The sequence below is a fragment of the Nicotiana sylvestris genome, chromosome 5 (assembly GCF_000393655.2).
Source record: "Nicotiana sylvestris chromosome 5, ASM39365v2, whole genome shotgun sequence".
In the NCBI taxonomy this organism is placed as follows: domain Eukaryota; kingdom Viridiplantae; phylum Streptophyta; class Magnoliopsida; order Solanales; family Solanaceae; genus Nicotiana; species Nicotiana sylvestris.
The window spans coordinates 101,744,255-101,763,673 of NC_091061.1; the positions used below are offsets into that span (position 1 = coordinate 101,744,255).

Sequence of the window (19,419 nt, forward strand, 5' to 3'; positions counted from 1 at the left end):
AAGTTCACCCCAAGTTGATGTCTTCGCTTGTTCCCCTTCTTTAATGGACCCATCATAGGAGTAGCCGGCCTATTTGTTAGAGAAAAATGAGTCTTGAAGTAACAGGCCAACCAACCATACACATAATGAATTGGGAAGTAAAATCTAGAAGGATCGAGTGATGAGCCATTTGAAATTGTGTTTAATCCCCTGTAAATGCTAGCTAAGACTAGAACGGCGAGGTTAATTCTTTGCCCACACTCTAGAAGGCCTGCAATCTTGAAAGTCTCAGGCCGAATAAAGTCACCTTCTTTTGTAGGGAGCACAAAGACACATAACCAGCATGATAAAAAAGCATCCAAGTGTACTTCGTCTTTCTTGTCACTTCCAACGCCAAGTTTAACAAATAGTGCATCTTCAACTTCCGACCAATTGACCATTTTACCTATGGCTCCAGTAGGGTTGTGGGTTGATTTGGGACGAGCTGACTTCTTTTCTTTTCTTGTTGGGGTTGTTCATACTTTAAAACCTTTTTGCTCCAAAACTCGATCCATCTTCTTATCGGGACGTTATGATTTTTACCGTTTCCCTCTCGGAGTTGGTGATACACATCAAACAATTGCTGACAGGATTGTGGAAGGAATATTTTATCCTTGTTGTAAGCACTTGTAAGTTCTCGAGTATTTGGATAACTTCCTCATAAGGAGTCCCCATTAAAGGCATACCCCCAATAGTGCACAAATCCCAAAGGGATATGGATAATTCTCCAACTGAGGTGAGCAATGTGTTTGTATGAGGACACCAAGCCTCACAAAAGGCTTGCATGATACTTGTAGAATGATCATAAGTAAAAAATGAGGCATAGACAGCATCATAAATATTGGTGGCTCTTAATGCTCGATGGTTCCTACTAAGGATATCTTCAGTCCACTCCCAATAGCCGGGAATATAATGAAATTCGGCACCAAAAGTTAAGGAATCACTCCAGTATACTTCTCCTTTGAGGATTCGTCATCCTAAGCATGGGAGGGAACTTGCCACATTCTTAACTCTGTGATTATGGGAACGAAGAGTCCATGTCTTAAATTTATGTTTGGTATTTTCAAAGGTCCAATCTACCAAACGAAATGGATTTTGCAAAAATGGCCATGAAGCTACATATAAGCCGGTCAGTGTTGTGTCAACTAGTAATCTGGTCTCCGTTTTAATATCCTCGTGCGCTGAAATTACAAGATACTTGGACGTGTGTTGACATGTGATTTTTGTCCCTCCCCAAATCTTTCACATTTTTAGCACGTAAATATTTAATTTAGCCTTAATGTAGCTATTCCAGCTTATTTTGACTCTTTTTACTTTATTTTCGTCACAAAAATGAAAATTACAAAAAACGATATATAAATTTTAGTTTATTTATTTCTCATAAATTTTGAAAAAATACAAAAATAGTACTTTATTTTTATTTTTATATAAATTTAAAAATACAAAAAATATATATATATATATATATATATATATATATATTTGTTTTAATTGTCAGTTTGTTTTAATAATTATTCTGCTTACGTAGGATTAATTAAATAAGGTCGTGTTTTATTCTCGGTTGCGAGGAAAGAATAATATTTGGATTCAAACGACTCATTTTAGGCCTAATTTTCGGACCTAGCCCAAAATATTTTCAGCCGAGACGCACATGACAACACATAACTCACACATGCTAGCACATGAACACAACACATAACTCACACATGCTAGCACATGAACACAACACATAACTCACACATGCTAGCATATGAACACAACACACAACTCACACATGCTAGCACATGAACACAACACATAACTCACACATGCTAGCACATGAACACAACACACAACTCACACATGCAAGCACATGAACACAACACACAACTCACACATGTTAGCACATGCACACAACACACAACCCACACATGGTCTTCAATATTCTCCATTAAAACCCAAACAAAAACACACACGGGCAGAAGACCTTAGACACCAGCCCCCTCTCCTCTCTTCACCTTCTTCAAACCACCCAACCACTACCCATTTTTCTGGCAAAAGAACACCCCCCCTCCCAAAAAACGCGGACAGGGTATACCTTCGATATACACTCGATATACCGCGGATATACACGGGCAGAACACCCCCTCCCCAACATATCTCCTTCTTTATTTCTTCTCAAACCAGAAAACAACGAACTTTTCACCATCAAAACCAGCCTTGAAGCTCCAGTATTTCAGCCATCAAAATCAGTTCAAAACAAGCTTGAAAATAGCTTCGTTTCTTCAGTCAAAACGACCTCTAAAATAGCAGCAAAAACCTGTTGCAAACAGCCATAAAATCCACCCCTAACACCACCAAGAATGAGCCAAAAGATCTGCTGAAATCGGCTAAAAGAAATCAGAACAGATGCGTTTGGATTTTCGTCGCCGGTCAAAGTCGCTAGTCCGGGTTTCTGTTTGAGTCCCCTTCTAGTCCGTATGGTTTTGCTTGGCTTTATTTCGTTTTGGAGTAACGATTGTTGAGCTGTATCCATTTCATGAAGAAGGTTGTCTTCTCAGTCTATTGATAGAATATTCATATCAAAGGTTCATTTCCTCTAATTTCTTGTTTGCATTAGATGAATGTTTCAGTTTTGATTTAGATCTGTTTAAATGTTTTACTATTGTTTCTTTGGTTTCTGTTTTGATTTATGTGTGTTTGATTAGAATTATTTTCTCAAGTCACTAAATGAAAGCTAGATTTGTTTGAATTGGTAGATGTTATTAATCAAGTTTCGTTGATTAGGTGCAATTAATAAATCATTGTGATTACGGGTACGGTTCCCGTGACGTAGTTGTGATGCTTAATTTCTAAATTTCGGGGGTGCATCTCATGTAACCCGATTATAATGGCTCTAGATAATCTTAGTGAATAAATTAGGATTTTTTTTTGATAGAGACAAAACAAAAAAATAAAAATCATAGTTGCTTTTAGGCTTGCCCTTTTAAAAATAAAATGAGTCGAGCCTCGCCCAATAAAATGCACAAACTGCGGGGCCCTCATAAATGTATATACTAAAAATACTCAGAATTTGGGATGGGCTGTTCAGCGAATTTCGCAGCCTTCCTCAAAGATAATAACGCGTTAGACTCTTTAGGCGCGATTTTAATTAAATTACATTCTTAAATTCGGGTGCGCATTTATGTGACCCAAATCCAAATCTCAACGGAGTCGGAACGTATTAACAACCACGGGTGCAATTGATTGTGACGTGGTTCGAGATGCATTTTCACGACGTTGCAATTCTATAAAAATGATAATAATAAAAGCGGTTTAAACTTAATGAAAGCACATAAGTAATAACATGTATTAAATCAGATATCTAGCCATTATAACAATTTAAGCGACCGTGCTAGAACCACGGGATTCGAGGGTGCCTAACACCTTCCCTCGGGTCAACAGAATTCCTTACTTAGAATTTCTGGTTCGCAGACTTCATTTGGAAAGTCGAATATTTTCCTCGATTTGGGATTCAAGATAAACCGGTGACTTGGGACACCAAAAGCCAAACCTTTCCCAAGTGGCGACTCTGAATTAAATAAATAATCTCATTTCGAATATTGTCACTTAAATTGGAAAAACTCTCTCGCGCATTTTACCCTTCGGGGCGGGCGCGCAAAAAGGAGGTGTGACAGCTCTGGCGACTCTGCTGGGGATTTAGCCCAGAACCACTGGTTCAGGGTTCAAGAATTCGAGCTTAGAATAATTGTTATATTTGGCTTTATTATCTGATATTTATTACATGTTTTGGCATAACGTGCTAAATGTTGTCTTTTTACCGCTTTGATATTATCTAAACTGTATATAAACTGTGCCGAAACCCTTCTCTTCTTACCTCTGGGGAGAAGCTCGCTGGTCGAGACTCCCTATTCTGTTAGTGTCATACCCTGAAATAAAAGAGGCTCGGACAAGTTACGAAGCCGGATGGCCTTTTGGTTCTCGGTAAGTTGCCCCCTCCTCGACTCGAGTTGTCCGCTCGGGTACACAGTCTAGAACATATACCCAGGTTATAAACCTAGTGTAACAAAACCTCATGTCGAATCCCTAGTAGGAACGTTTTATTTGCATCATGTTGCATTTGACATAGGGGACTCAACACAGGGGTTGAGTCCGTCTAGGACAGGCAACCTGAAATGCAAAGACCATCCTGCTGCATCCCATTTATTTTGCGCATTTATTTGCTTCAGTTCTGCATGCTGACCGGTTTCTAAAAAAAACAGCGTAGGGAGGTAATTACTTATTTTGGAAAATAAAACCAATGTCCAAGTAGTGTCAAAAAAAATGAAAAAATAAAATTGTCTTTTAGTTTGACTTCTTAAAAAACAAAAACAAAAATCCTTTTAATCACTTTCAAAATCAAAAAAAAAGTATTTATTTAAAAGGGGGAAAATTCAAAATTCAAAAAAAAATATTGTTTCTTTTGTAATAGCTCTTTTATAAATTCAGACTGATAGTCCAAAATATTTTAGTCTTCATATCTTTTCAAAAAAAAAAATATATATATATCCAAAAATGTTTCTCCCTTTTCAAAAAAAAATGTTAGAATTTTTCTATCGGACCGAACTACGCGGGTCTGATTCTCACCGGATGTGAGATACGTAGGCAAACCTCATCGGTTCCGACCCTAATTTTCAAAAAAAATCCAAAAAAATATTTTTCATTAGTTCCTTCTTTAGAAATCTTTCCTTAGAAAACTCAAAAAAAGAAGAAGTTTTTAAAACTCAAAAAAAAGGGGGTAGAACTTCCTTCTAAAGTATTTCATACGGAAAAAAAAAGAAAAAAATAATAAAAAGAAATAAAAATCAAAATCCAAAATACGTGTTTCCTTTATTTTGAAGTATTTTTCCAAAAAATCAAAAAAAAATCAGAAAAAAGGAGAATCAATTATATATATATTCGTTCTTTTAAAGACTTTCCTTCTTTAAAAGTCTTTCTTTCTAAATGTCATAGAATTAAAAAATTAAAGTCCAAAAATATTTTTATTTTTATTTAGAAGTACTTTTGTAAATTTAAAAAAAAACTCAAAAATCCAAAATATTTTCTTAAAAGTGCCTCTTTCGAAAATTAAGAGACGACAGCCAAAATCCAAAGAAAATATTTTCTTTCTTATTTAGAAAAAGAGAGAACAAATGAAAATTCAAACAAAAATATTTTCTTTTTTTACTTTTAAAATTCTTAAAGTTCCAATCAAAAGAAAAGGAATTTTTTTATTTTTTTTAGATGTCTTTCTTTCAAAATAAAAAATAGAGTCAAGTTCAAAAATCCAAAAAAAATATATATCCTTTTCTTCTTTTTAAAGCATTGTTTTTCGTAAAATCCAAAAGAAACAAAAATCCAAAAAAAAAAAACCTTTATTCTTTTAAAGCATTTTTTAAAAAAAAATTCTTCCAAAACAAAATAGTTAGTTTACTTACTCTATTCACGATCGCCCGAACTACGCCGGTTTGATTCTCACAGGGTGTGAGATACGTAGGCAACCCTCATCGGGTCCAACTCCCCTTTTTCAGAAATAGCCAAAATGTCAGAATTTTAATTTATGAGTCAGGTGATGCCGTTTTGTCAAGAATAGCCGAATGTTCCCGAAAAGGACGCTGGAAGGTTGACTTTGCATAAACAGCCATTTTTGGTAATTTTTAAAAAATTTGACCAAATTGCCCAATGGCCTTAGGATCCTCGTCCTCGAGGCTCTCTGAGGCCATGTTCCCAATGTCGGGTCACCATTCTAAAAAAGTCATAAATAAATCAAGTGATGTTGTTTTTGTCAAAAAATAGCCAAATGTTCCCGAAAAGGATGGCGGAAGGCTGACTTTGCATAAACGGCCACTTTCGGTCATCCTGTAGAGTCTGGATCGATTGACCCTCAAAACCTTAAAATCTTCAACCCCGAAGTGCTGAAAGGCCGTGTTCGAAAATCGGATCTCTCTTTTCTAAGAAATAGTCAAATCATTTTTCGAATCAAATCATTTTTGCTTAAATCACCTTAATAAATGTGCAGGATGAGCACAATGCAAAATGAACACTTGTTTCTTTATTTTTGCACTTGTTAGTCCCGAACTACGCAAGATCTGATTCATGCGGGGTCATGATACGTAGGCAATCTCCATTAGATTCGATCATAGCTATAAAATAAATTGAGTAAAAAAATAAACTGAAAGAAAAGGAGAAAGAAAATTGAGTGAAAAAGAGAAAAGAAAAATAGTGAAAAAGAGAAAAGAAAAATAGTGAAAAAAGGAAAAAGAGTGAAAAAAGAAAAAAAAGAGTGCAAAAAATAAAAGAGCGGCAAAAATAAGATCAAGAGTGGTTAAAGAGAGGTAGGAATAAAAGAAAAGAGGTACATAGTGAAGAGGGCTAGTTTAAGGTCGGGATGAAACATGCAACCCGTTCAAACACATGGTCAAAGCGTTTAACTGTTTAGGTGCATTGCATCCCATCGTGCAATTTCCTATATGTTAAATGCCTCAAAACTAACGTGGTTGTGTGTGTGAGTGAATTAGCCAGGTTCTTTTCAGGTGATTGGTTTTGTTGGTATGTGGTGATGAACATGCAGTCTTGCACGCGGCCACAATATTATACACAAAACTGAGCTCCACCTCCCAGAAATGCCCATCCTTACCAAGCTCCATATAGTCCCCAATCATTTGTTCCTCGGTACAATCTTCATCCAAGAGAGTCTTTCAAAAGGAATCAGTTCACCCCTATTGGTGAATCATACTCAGGTTTGTTCCAAAAGCTAGACAGGCGAAGTTTGCTGCAGCCAGTGGCCCCAAATCGGCCAAACACCGAGTCCCCCCTCCCCGCATCGAGCTGATACTAGATGTGAATACCACTCTGGAGCAGTGGGACATGGTACAAAGGACTGCTAGTCATTGGACCCTCAAAATGGCAGTTGAAGACTTGATTGAAGCTGAAAGAATCGTTCTAGGGGACGAAAAGGTTCCTAATATGATGAACATTACCCTGCCTACTCTCACAAATGGGCCAATAAATGGAATGATCTGTGAAGCTGAGGAATTTGATCCGGCACTGAAGGCTATTGCAGCCATTGCCGAGATAGAAGAAAAGCCAAAAAAACGATTGTCAAGCCTGAAAGTTCCCTATCAGACGGGAGTCTCGGTAGCCAGTCTTGCTATCCTTTCTGCATCTGGATTGTCTCAGGGTGTGATCCAGATGTTTTACTTTATTGTCTTACTTTCCTATGTAAACCCTTCTATCTTCAAAAATTAAAAAAAAAATCAAAAAATCAAATGAAATTGATATTTCATTTTCCCGGAATGTCTCTTTTCTTAAATCTTGTCAATTTTATCATTCTCTTTTAGTTCTGTTAAATGCAGATTTCAATAATATGACATGTTTGCAGACTTCATGCCCGGATCTTAAAACTCTGTCAGACCTCGAAATAATCAAGAATTGGGTCGCAATGAAGAATAGCTTAAGGAAACAAGACAAAGAGTTGGAACAACTGAAGGAAAATTGGTTCCCGATATTGGAAAGGTCCATACATTACAACAAGAGTACTGCCAAAAATAGTGCGTTGTACTTTGGAAACAGCGAAGGAAATGTCCTTGAAATAACTGTCAATGCAAATGCAGTCAAAAGGTACTATGTTGGATCCTTTATATAATAAAATCTTTTCCGGTTGAGATGACGAAGGCTTTCATTCTTGCTACCCAAACACTATCAACCCTTTGCAAACTCATTTGAGCTGGTTACTCTTCTTTGATTACCCTCTTTGGAACCTGAAAGTATTATTGAAAAATAAAAATCCGAAAAAAAAAAACAAATGATTTTCCTGAACTACGTCTGACTTGATTCCGAAAGGATACGTAGGCAACCTCTCCTTGGGGTTCAATCACACCAAAATAAAAATCCAAAGTCCCCCAAAAGTGAAACTGGGGCAGAAGTTATAATGGTTCGGCAATGATCCCTCCCAAAAGGTTCCAAAGTTGTAGTTCAATCCAAATTCTTTTCACCCCAAACCTTGTCCAAGTCCTTCTGATCAATTGGCAAAGCGGTTCAAAATGGGAGGATGGAGTTATTTAGATCTGATACAACAAAATAAGAGGAATAAAATGAGAGAGTCTTATTGGTGAAAACCTACATGGGCACCGTAAGGCGACGGTAAGTAGAGAAAATCAAAATGAGAGTCTTTTTAGTTGAAAGCCCACACGGATACTATAAGGAGATGGTAAGAAATGAAATGAAAAATGCCAGCTCGCAAAAACCCACAAAGGGCGCCCATGATCGAAAATAAGATCCTCACAGCCATCGGCATCAACAGAGTCCTGGCATGGTTCCTCGGTATTCAAGGCAAAGTGGTGATGAATTTTTGAGAGTCGGACGGTTTACACAGATTAGGCATCCAGTCCAAAAGGCATGTCATGTTCATTGAAGTCCGCATGTACTCCAGATAAGTCCTTCTCTCCTTTCCCCGAAAGGGACACTTCTAGTTCTAAACTCGTTCTCCATTCAATTATTTGTTTCTCTTTGAATCCCTTTTGGTCTAACACTGTTCCAAAACCAAGACAAAGAAAGGATGGCAAGACTGATTTACAGGGCTTTTGTTTGATACACGCTAATGTGCAAAAGGCACCCAGCCTCAGCAAGTGCATCAAGTTGACCTCGACTGGCCATGGCGGCCGATGCTCAGGAATCAAAACTCTTGGAAGGAGAAAATCAAATTAAAGCGCCTATAAAGGCAATTGAAGTTGAAAGGGTTGAGTTTCACATGGTTAATCGCCTCAACGAAGTTGAAGAAACTAAGGTACCCCCAAATGCTCTAAAATTGAAGTTGGAAGAAAGAAGACAGAAAAGAAAGGCCTACAAAGGAAAAATAAAGTTGGAAAGGTTAAGTCCCACGCGATTAGCCGCTGCAGTTAGGTTTGAGGATCAAAAAATCCCTGATGCTCCGGGAAAAAAAAAAGAAAAAAACAAACAAAATAAGCGTGAACTACGTTTGACTTGATTCCGAAAGGATATGTAGGCAGCCTCTTTCTGGGGTTCAGTCACACCAAAAACAAAATCCAATTTACCCTGAAATTGAAGGGCACACCAAATGGCTTAGAAGTTGTAGTTGCACCTACCATCCCTTCATCAAGCACAAATCCTTCGGATCAATCGCCAAAGGCAGGGGAAGCCGAGAGACATCATGATTTGAAGGCCGGCACATTCAAATTGAGAGAAATAAAACGAGAGAGTCTTATCGGTGAAAACTTACGGGCACCATTGAGGCAACGGGAGTAGAGAAATCAAAAATGAGAGAGTTTGTTTAGCAAAAACTCGCAAAGAGTGCTATCAAGCGACGGTAAGGAGATAAATGAGAGAGGTCAACTAGCGAAAACCCGCAAAGGGCGCTATCAGCCAAAAAAAGGATTTCCACCTCAGAAGTCTTGTCAAGGTTCCACCGGTTTGGAAACATAGACCCGTTATGGTTCATAAGGAAAGGCAAGTTCGCGAAGGTCAGGCCTCTAGTCCAAAAAGCATGTCATGTCAATTTAAAGTCAGCATGTTTGCCTCAGATAAGTCTTTCTCGTCCCGAAAGGGACGTTTCTCTTTTAAGTTTGTTTTCTCCGCTCTTTGTTTACCTTTCTTTGAATCCCTTTTTCATTTTAACCCCAAGTTCCAAATATATGCGGGAAAGGATAGGTGGCAGGACCGGTTTCACGGAGCTCCGTTTAGTAAGAAGTAAATACCCCGCTTCAGTGGTGCTTCTATCCAGTCCCGATCGATCATGATGTTGGTTGCCTTCGAAGTGAAGCCGCACACGCCCATACACAACTTTTAATCAAAAAAAAAAAAAACAATCCCCACAGAGTCTCCTCTTGTAAAGAAAAAACCCACAGAGTCTCCCTTGTAAAAATCCCCCAACAAGTCTATCTTGTGAAAATCCCCACGGAGTCTCCCCTCGTAAAAATTCCCCAAAGAGTCTGCCACATCTAATCCCCAACGAGTCTGCCTTGTACAAATCCTCACAGAGTCTCCCCCGAATAAAAATCCCCACTGAGTCAACCTCGTTAAAAATCCCCAAGCAAAAGGGGATGGAAGAACCAAAGCCTTACCCGGAATCATCACAAAATCTGGGAATGCAAGTCCGAACAGTTTAAAAGGGTTCTCGCCATTTAATCCAATCGATGGCAGAATTTTCTCAACAGAAATAAGGACGCAACAAAGCAATTGGAACAAACAAGGTCACCGAACCAACCACCATTTTCAAACTGACAATTGTTCTTTGTTTGGAGATTGAGACATGTGTGATCCGAAACAACCATGCACAGAGCAGGTGCCGCCCGAAAGGAAGGAAATATGTGAATGCAAGAAACAACTTTGCAATAAGGAATCTACCCAAAAGGGAAGTTTCCCCAAAACTCTCTCCTGCATTTTACTAAACAAAAAAAATAAGTAAGAAGAAAACTCAAAAAAAGAGGGTCAGTAAGAATCCCCAACATTTTTCCTGTTAGCCAGCATTAGGGCTCCAATCCCTGAACTGAGCATTTTTTCATTTAGCCAGCATTAGGGCTCCAATCCTTCAACTGAGCATTTTTCTGTTAGCCAGCATTAGGGCTTCAATCCCTGAACTAAGCGTTTTCCCTTTAGCCAGCATTAGGGCTCCAATCCCTGAACTGAGTATTTTCCGTTTAGCAAGCATTAGGGCTCCAATCCCTGAACTGAGCATTTTTCTGTTAGCCAGCATTAGGGCTCCAATCCCTGAACTGAGCATTTTTCCTGTTAGCCAGCATTAGGGCTCCAATCCCTGAACTGAGCATTTTTCCATTTAGCCAGCATTAGGGCTCCAATCCCTGAACTGAGCATTTTTCCATTTAGCCAGCATTAGGGCTCCAATCCCTGAACTGAGCATTTTTCTGTTAGCCAGCATTAGGGCTCCAATCCCTGAATTGAGCGTTTTCCATTTAGCCAGCATTAGGGCTCCAATCCCTGAACTGAGCATTTTTCGGTTAGCCAGCATTAGGGCTCCAATCCCCTGAACTGAGAATTTTCCTGTTAGCCAGCATTAGGGCTTCAATCCCTGAACTGAGCATTTTTCCATTTAGCCAGCATTAGGGCTCCAATTCCTGAATTGAGCATTTTTCCATTTAGCCAGCATTAGGGCTCCAATCCCTGAACTGAGCGTTTTCCATTTAGCCAGCATTAGGACTCCAATCCCTGAGCTGAGCATTTTTCTGTTAGCCAACATTAGGGCTCCAATCCCCGAACTGAGCGTTTTCCATTTAGCCAGCATTAGGGCTCCAATCCCTGAACTGAGCGTTTTCCGTTTAGCCAGCATTAGGGCTCCAATCCCTGAACTGAGCATTTTTCTGTTAGCCAGCATTAGGGATCCAATCCCTGAACTGAGCATTTTTCCTGTTAGCCAGCATTAGGGCTCCAATCCCTGAACTGAGCGTTTTTTCCCGTTAGCCAGCATTAGGGCCCCAATCCCTGAACTGAGCATTTTTTCCCGTTAGCCAGCATTAGGGCCCCAATCCCTGAACTGAGCATTTTTCCTGTTAGCCAGCATTAGGGCTCCAATTCCTGAACTGAGCATTTTTCCTGTTAGCCAGCATTAGGGCTCCAATCCCTGAACTGAGCATTTTTCCTGTTAGCCAGCATTAGGGCTCCAATCCCTGAACTGAGCATTTTTCCTATTAGCCAGCATTAGGACTCCAATCCCTAAACTGAGCGTTTTTTTTCTGTTAGCCAGCATTAGGGCTCCAATCCCTAAACTGAGCATTTTTCCTGTTAGCCAGCATTAAGGCTCCAATCCCTGAACTGAGCATTTTTCCTGTTAGCCAGCATTAGGGCTCCAATACCTGAACTGAGCATTTTTGAGCATTTTTCCTGTTAGCCAGCATTAGGGCTCCAATCCCTGAACTGAGCATTTTTCCTGTTAGCTAGCATTAGGGCTCTAATCCCTTAACTGAGCATTTTTCCCGTTAGCCAGCATTAGGGCCCCAATCCCTGAACTGAGCATTTTTCCTGTTAGCCAGCATTAGGGCTCCAATCCTTGAACTGAGCATTTTTCCTGTTAGCCAGCATTAGGGCTCCAATCCCTGAACTGAGCATTTTTCCTGTTAGCCAGCATTAGGGCTCCAATCCCTGAACTGAGCATTTTTCCTATTAGCCAGCATTAGGGCTCCAATCCCTGAACTGAGCGTTTTCCGTTTAGCCAGCATTAGGGCTCCAATCCCTAAACTGAGCATTTTTCTGTTAGCCAGCATTAGGGCTCCAATCCCTGAACTGAGCATTTTTCCTGTTAACCAGCATTAGGGCTCCAATCCCTGAAATGAGCATTTTTCCTGTTAGCCAGCATTAGGGCTCCAATCCCTGAACTGAGCGTTTTTTCCCGTTAGCCAGCATTAGGGCCCCAATCCCTGAACTGAGCATTTTTCCTGTTAGCCAGCATTAGGGCTCCAATCCCTGAACTGAGCATTTTTCCTGTTAGCCAGCATTAGGGCTCCAATCCCTGAACTGAGCATTTTTCCTGTTAGCCAGCATTAGGGCTCCAATCCCTGAACTGAGCATTTTTCCTATTAGCCAGGATTAGGGCTCCAATCCCTAAACTGAGCGTTTTTTTTTTCTGTTAGCCAGCATTAGGGCTCCAATCCCTAAACTGAGCGTTTTTCCTGTTAGCCATCATTAAGGCTCCAATCCCTGAACTGAGCATTTTTCCTGTTAGCCAGCATTAGGGCTCCAATCCCTGAACTGAGCATTTTTCCCGTTAGCCAGCATTAGGGCCCCAATCCCTGAACTGAGCATTTTTCCTGTTAGCCAGCATTAGGGCTCCAATCCCTGAACTGAGCACTTTTCCTGTTAGCGAGCATTAGGGCTCCAATCCCTGAACTGAGCATTTTTCCTGTTAGCCAGCATTAGGCCTCCAATCCCTGAACTGAGCATTTTTCCTATTAGCCAGCATTAGGGCTCCAATCCGTAAACTGAGCATTTTTTTTTGTTTTTTTTTTTGTGTTAGCCAGCATTATGGCTCCAATCCCTGAACTGAGCGTTTTTCCTGTTAACCAGCATTAGGGCTCCAATCCCTGAACTGGGCGTTTCTCCTTTTAGCCAGCATTAGGGCTCCAATCCCCGAGTTGCACATTTTTACCTTTTGCGACATTAGGGCTCCAATCCCTGAGTTGCGCCTTTTAGACTTGAGGTGTCCAATCCCCTCATCAATTCTGTAGATTTTTATCGCAATTAACTCACGAAATTTTCCTAGTGAAACTGGGGCAGAAAAATTTCGTTCATTTGTTTGTTTTGTTGTCTGAGCAGGTTTGACCTCGAGGCACAGGGATCGAGATGACCTACGGAGTGAGTCTCAATCTAGAATAAAGAAAGGAAGAAAAGAACAAAAAGAAGATGAGCCCAAATACTGGAGCAAACAAAGTGTGGATCGCTCAAAATCTGATCGAAGCTCTGCCAATCCCGCTTCACTCAATGCCGCAGAAATAAACAAGTGCCTACAACTTGAGAGCATCAAGATTCAGATCGAAGTCTACAAGCAGAATCAGCCAAGACTCAAGATCAAGTTGCGAAAGAATTATAGATAGGAATCTTTTAACTCGTAGCTGATAGGCTTAGTTAGTCTTTTTAATTTTGATTTTTATGTAATAAATAGGACATCAGACCGGAACTTCGACGGAACCTCGCGCGGCTCTCAACCTCGGCACTCCATCGCCCCATTCACTTCTGAACTACACATGGCATGATTCCTTTATAGCCAAGGATATGTAGGCAGCTCAGATACCAGAGCTCGGTCACATTCTCCTTTCTTCTTTCTTTTGGTCTCCTTAAATAAGGGTCGGGTCAAAAACATGTCTAGTCATTAATTGTCTGAAAACTCTTCGCATTTCCAGTCAAAGAGGGGCAGCTGTTGACATGTGATTTTTGTCCCTCCCCAAATCTTTCACATTTTTAGCACGTAAATATTTAATTTAGCCTTAATGTAGCTATTTCAGCTTATTTTGACTCTTTTTACTTTATTTTCGTCACAAAAATGAAAATTACAAAAAAAGATATATAAATTTTAGTTTATTTATTTCTCATAAATTTTGAAAAAATACAAAAATAGTACTTTATTTTTATTTTTATATAAATTTAAAAATACAAAAAATATATTTTTTTTTTGTTTTAATTGTCAGTTTGTTTTAATAATTATTCTGCTTATGTAGGATTAATTAAATAAGGTCGTGTTTTATTCTCGGTTGCGAGGAAAGAATAATATTTGGGTTCAAACGACTCATTTTAGGCCTAATTTTCGGACCTAGCCCAAAATATTTTCAGCCGAGACGCACATGACAACACATAACTCACACATGCTAGCACATGAACACAACACATAACTCACACATGCTAGCACATGAACACAACACACAACTCACACATGCTAGCACATGAACACAACACATAACTCACACATGCTAGCACATGAACACAACACACAACTCACACATGCAAGCACATGAACACAACACACAACTCACACATGCTAGCACATGCACACTACACACAACCCACACATGGTCTTCAATATTCTCCATTAAAACCCAAACAAAAACACACACGGGCAGAAGACCTTAGACACCAGCCCCCTCTCCTCTCTTCACCTTCTTCAAACCACCCAACCACTACCCATTTTTCTGGCAAAAGAATACCCCCCCCTCCCAAAAAACGCGGACAGGGTATACCTTCGATATACACTCGATATACCGCGGATATACACGGGCAGAACACCCCCTCCCCAACATATCTCCTTCTTTATTTCTTCTCAAACCAGAAAACAACGAACTTTTCACCATCAAAACCAGCCTTGAAGCTCCAGTATTTCAGCCATCAAAATCAGTTCAAAACAAGCTTGAAAATAGCTTCGTTTCTTCAGTCAAAACGACCTCTAAAATAGCAGCAAAAACCTGTTGCAAACAGCCATAAAATCCACCCCTAACACCACCAAAAATGAGCCAAAAGATCTGCTGAAATCGGCTAAAAGAAATCGGAACAGATGCGTTTGGATTTTCGTCGCCGGTCAAAGTCGCTAGTCCGGGTTTCCGTTTGAGTCCCCTTCTAGTCCGTATGGTTTTGCTTGGCTTTATTTCATTTTAGAGTAACGATTGTTGAGCTGTATCCATTTCATGAAGAAGGTTGTCTTCTCAGTCTATTGATAGAATATTCATATCAAAGGTTCATTTCCTCTAATTTCTTGTTTGAATTAGATGAATGTTTCAGTTTTGATTTAGATCTGTTTAAATGTTTTACTATTGTTTCTTTTGTTTCTGTTTTGATTTATGTGTGTTTGATTAGAATTATTTTCTCAAGTCACTAAATGAAAGCTAGATTTGTTTGAATTGATAGATGTTATTAATCAAGTTTCGTTGATTAGGTGCAATTAATAAATCATTGTGATTACGGGTACGATTCACGTGACGTAGTTGTGATGCTTAATTTCTAAATTTCGGGGGTGCATCTCATGTAACCCGATTATAATGGCTCTAGATAATCTTAGTGAATAAATTAGGATTTTTTTTTGATAGAGACAAAACAAAAAAATAAAAATCATAGTTGCTTTTAGGCTTGCCCTTTTAAAAATAAAATGAGTCGAGCCTCGCCCAATAAAATGCACAAACTGCGGGGCCCTCATAAATGTATATACTAAAAATAATCAGAATTTGGGATGGGCCGTTCAGCGAATTCCGCAGCCTTCCTCAAAGATAATAATGCGTTAGACTCTTTAGGCGCGATTTTAATTAAATTACATTCTTAAATTCGGGTGCGCATTTATGTGACCCAAATCCAAATCTCAACGGAGTCGGAACGTATTAACAACCACGGGTGCAATTGATTGTGACGTGGTTCGAGATGCATTTTCACGACGTTGCAATTCTATAAAAAATAATAATAAAAGCGGCTTAAACTTAATAAAGCACATAAGTAATAACATGTATTAAATCAGATATTTAGCCAATATAACAATTTAAGCGACCGTGCTAGAACCACGGGATTCGAGGGTACCTAACAACCTTCCCTCGGGTCAACAGAATTCCTTACTTAGAATTTCTGGTTCGCAGACTTCATTTGGAAAGTCGAATATTTTCCTCGATTTGGGATTCAAGATAAACCGGTGACTTGGAACACCAAAAGCCAAACCTTTCCCAAGTGACGACTCTGAATTAAATAAATAAATCTCATTTCGAATATTGTCACTTAAATTGGAAAAACTCCCTCGCGCATTTTACCCTTCGGGGCGAGCGCGCAAAAAGGAGGTGTGACAACGTGGAGGAAGAGGATGTTGAGTCTCTGAAGTAAACCATGTTCAAGCTGTATAAAAAAAAATTAGTTAGTACCTAAATCAAAAGGAAAGAGTAACAATCACAATCTTGAAAGAGAGCATAGATAAGTAAAAGAAAAAGGAAAAAAAATCGTCTCACGTAAATAAAAAGGGATGTCTGTGTCGGACTTTTTTATAACCGATTTTCGTTGCGAACTTTTAAAGGTATTCGTCTCGAACTTTTAAAGGTATTCGTCTCGAACTTTTAAAGGTATCCGAATTTTTTAACGGTTTTCGTTGCGAACTTTTAAAGGTGTTCGTCTCGAACTTTTAAAGGCATCCGATTTTCTTTTAGGTTTTCGTTTCGAACTTTTAAAAGGCGTATATTTCGAACTTTTAGCGGTGCTCATGACGAACTTTAAACGATCCCCACCGCCGACTTTTAAATATTTCTACCATGAATTTTTAAGAGTCTTCATTATAAATTTTAAAGGTCTTCACTGTGAACTTTTAGAGGTCTTGACCAAGAGCTTTTAAGGATCTTCGCGCGAACTTTTATGGGTCTTTCCCGTAAATTTTAAAGGTATTCGTCGCGAACTTTTAAAGGTCTTCATTGCGAGCTTTTAAAGGTCTTTACATTTGAACTTTTAAAGATCTTGACCACGAGCTTTTAAGGATCTTTGCACGAACTTTTATAGATCATTGCCGCAAATTTTATTTGTCTTCCCTGCAAATTTTAAATATCTTCATCACAAAAATTTTAAGGCCTTTGTCTCGAACTTATAAAGGACTTTGTAGTTTGACAAAATTACTTCTAAAAGGAAAGAAAGAGACAACAAAAGTAAAACAAAGAAGAAAGCACAAGAAAAGAAGAAAAGAAGAAATTACCTTATAGTATTTTCCAATTGCCGAAGGCAAACCTACAATGGCACTGTGCAGCTAATTGATGTTCGTAAATTGGTGAGCACACATCCTTATATAGATAATTAAAGGGTGCTTGTGAAAAGTAATGTTCGATGTGGGAAGCAGACCAATCGCTATAATTGGAGTTCTAAAAGGATTTGGTTTGTTAAGGCGGCAGGAGAATCCTAACTTATAGTGGGAATTTCGCTGGAAAATAAAGAGACTAAACCAAAACCTATAATAAATATCTTTGTGTAGCCATGTTAGAGTTGGAGACGGTAAATTTTTCTTGAAGTAAGATAAGTTTCCATTCAAGTGTATTCCAAATAGGAATACTATGTGGGCACATTGCAACATATGAAGCCAAAACTAATCATTACAATGAGAAGAAAATCAATAATCTGACAATCTTTGGCAATGTTGAAATTAATATGCTTTTGTCCTTATTCAAGTATCAATTGCCATTGAAAGTTTTGAAGGATGAACATGTTGTTCGAAAGTACGTTACATTTTACAAGTGACTGGTCTGGCTACCGGTCAAATGCGAAATTGATTCAAGGTCCAGATTTCATATCTTTATGAATACTTCAATCCTTTTCTTTTAAAGTTTAACACGCTTCATTTTGGACTATATTTTAAATTCAAGATATATTAGTCCAAATAAATATTATGTGCTAATATATAAATGAATTAATTATATAAGTCCAATACATATGGGTTAAATAAATAAGTCTTAATCCATTGGGCTAGCCCATTTAATTTGGCTAAAGTGATGAGCTCACTTCATCAAGCCCAAGTTGTAATCTTCCTAAAGGCCCAGTTTGGTACCACTTGTCAAATGACGTGGTGCGCCAAGTCAAGCAGAAGAGCTAATAGGACCATGTCATGTGTCAAAATGACAAGGCATGCCAAGTCACATTAAAAGGCTAATGAAATCGCGCCACGTGTGCAAGTGACATGTTCTGGCCAATTAAATGTGGTCATGTCATACTTCAATTTGATTGGTCGGAAAGAGTTTGTTCTTATCACAACCCCTCCCTTCACAACTATAAATAGGGGTCTTCATAACCCAGAAAAGACACCAGAAGTTATAACAAGAAGCAAGAGAGAGCTCGTTGATCAAACGCCGCAAATTTCTCTACAAGTTTCAAGCTTCAAGCAATCAAGTTCAAGTTCAAGTTCAAGAAATCAAGTTCAAGCTCAAGAACGAAGAACGAATCAAGATCAAGTTCAAGCAATCAAGCTCAAGAACAAGATCATCGTTCGTGGCAACAAATATAGATTCAAGATCAAGCTCAAAGGTCTTGAATTTATTTACTATTGAAAAGAAGAATCAGAGGATCCATAGAGATTGTAACACTCAAATATTTGAAATAAAATACTACGATTGCTGCAATATTTTTCGGTCTTGATTTTATTTTCTCGACGCAATTTATTGTCTACAATTATCTCATATGATGTAATGTTTCACTCACAAAAGTTTAATTTCTTATTGAAGTGAAATTTATGTCAAACAAAATTTCAAACTTCTTTCCAACTTCAACTTTAACTTCAAATATTGATTTTTTACACTTAAACCAAATATTATCTAAAAAATAGAACCCATAAAATTATGCATAAATTGTTAATAAATTAATTTTTCTAAATTTATTTACCAAAAAAAGACTAATTTTTTTTTGAAAGACTTAAATATTATCAATTCAAAATCAAAATTGTTCATACTCTCCCTTCAAAGTGGAGTAAATAATTTTGTGACTCTTCAAGAAACCTTTAAAGTTATTTATTAAGGCAATAAAAGTATCTTACTTCAGAAAATAAATATAGATCAAATATTTCTTCCCGAAGCTGCAATGCCTCTTCCGAATTTAAATAGTAGTGGTTAGTGGATAATATTACCAACATGCTATTGTTAAACAATATCCACGTTTCCGTCACCACTTGCATATTGTAAAAATATTAAAAAATATCTAAAAGTAAAATTGTGCAAAGAATTTTAATTATAATGTGAAGGAATGTAGCAGCAGTTTTGCCTCCTTAGACTTTGAAAATTTGATACTCAGAATATAATGCGTATTAAAGAAACTAAATTTGTATTCCTTAGTAGTTTCTTCTAACATAAGAACTCAAGAAAAAAAATTAGAAATGAAATATAAGATTTAAGAAGGAAGAATAAATATATTCTTCAACGTTAATGAAGAATCACATAATGTGTTTTAAGAAGAAGTATTTTT

General features: G+C 38.2%; 1 long non-coding RNA gene across 1 annotated transcript; it reads right to left on the reverse strand.

Annotated features, from left to right (window-relative positions):
- Nucleotides 1–15,936: 15,936 nt before the first annotated feature.
- LOC138891102 (uncharacterized) lies at nt 15,937–17,301 on the reverse strand. The gene is made up of 2 exons (XR_011407412.1): nt 17,174–17,301; nt 15,937–16,335 (listed from the first exon to the last, which is right to left on the reverse strand). It is a non-coding gene; the product is annotated as an uncharacterized lncRNA (long non-coding RNA).
- Nucleotides 17,302–19,419: the final 2,118 nt, after the last annotated feature.